Here is a 1,234-nt window from a genome sequence, read left to right as displayed (position 1 = left end):
CTTGTCATTGAGGGCGCCTACATCATCATCTTCATCATCTATGCGGCTAAGAACACAAGGGTACGTGCAACCCTCCTAATGCCTCCTCAATCCTCATCCGTCCCACTGTCTCTTTTCGGCTTTAGTTTCTGTACAGAAGATCCTCCAGCCCCTAACCCAAGCCATGTGCATGTTCTCTACTGTGTGTGCAGTGGAAGATGCTGGGCGTGCTCGCCCTCGAGGCGGCGTTCGTGGCTGCCGTGGTGGCCGGCGTGCTCCTCGGTGCCCACACCCATGAGAAGCGCTCCATGATCGTAGGCATCCTCTGCGTCATCTTCGGCTCCATCATGTACGCCTCCCCGCTCACCATCATGGTACGTACACCACCCCAACTTAAGGGTCGTCGACCCGTGATCTTTGATAACCGCTTTAACTTGTTAGTTCAGGTTGGCTAATTAATTAATCTGCATTGTGCACGTATGGTGTGGTAATGATGCCTTTTCAAGAAAAATACCTGCCTATACTTTATTTTTAAAGTTCTAGTGGATGCTTTTGACAGACCTTAATTTGTTAAACAGTGCACCTTGTTTGTTGTTGATTATGCCCATCTAAAAGCTGCACCCACCTTTCATTTTTTTAATGTTCGTTCCAAAACCCTGTTAAAAAAAGTCCGAATTGACTTTTCACCTCTCACGCACCCAAGTTCTTCTACAATATGCTACATGATATAAAAAAGCCTACGGTTTATTTCTATCTCAAAGGTAAACTTCCTTTACAGGGTGAAATACTAGCTCAGGCTAATTGTAAATGACGGATGCTTTTGCCAACTTACGAGTGTACTAATACTAATATAACTCAAAAATTTAAGATGAAAGTAGTAATATTGTACTGCCTATTTGCAGGGTAAAGTGATCAGGACCAAGAGTGTGGAGTACATGCCATTTTTCCTGTCGCTGGTGAACTTCCTCAATGGCTGCTGCTGGATGGGCTATGCGCTCATCAAGTTTGACATCTACATCACGGTATGTACATACACATACACATTGGAAATAAGAAGTCGCAAACCCAGCCAGACATACAATCAAGAACTCCTCAGCGCGGATTGATCTAACTGTTATGTCCTCTGTAAATTCTGTGCAGATCCCCAATGCCCTCGGTACAATCTTCGGCCTCATCCAGCTGATCTTGTACTTTTACTACTACAGATCGACCCCCAAGAAGGGCAAGAACGTCGAATTGCCCACTGTCCTCACCA

General features: G+C 45.3%; 1 pseudogene; it reads left to right on the top strand.

Annotated features, from left to right (window-relative positions):
* The first annotated feature begins 6 nt into the window (after positions 1-6).
* On the top strand, positions 7-1,230 carry LOC119345229 (annotated as a pseudogene).
* The last annotated feature ends 4 nt before the right edge of the window (positions 1,231-1,234 follow it).

This window comes from Triticum dicoccoides, unplaced genomic scaffold (genome assembly GCF_002162155.2).
Source record: "Triticum dicoccoides isolate Atlit2015 ecotype Zavitan unplaced genomic scaffold, WEW_v2.0 scaffold217639, whole genome shotgun sequence".
NCBI classification, from domain to species: domain Eukaryota; kingdom Viridiplantae; phylum Streptophyta; class Magnoliopsida; order Poales; family Poaceae; genus Triticum; species Triticum dicoccoides.
Note: the sequence above shows the minus strand (reverse complement) of the source record. Positions and strands in the feature narration are given on the sequence as shown.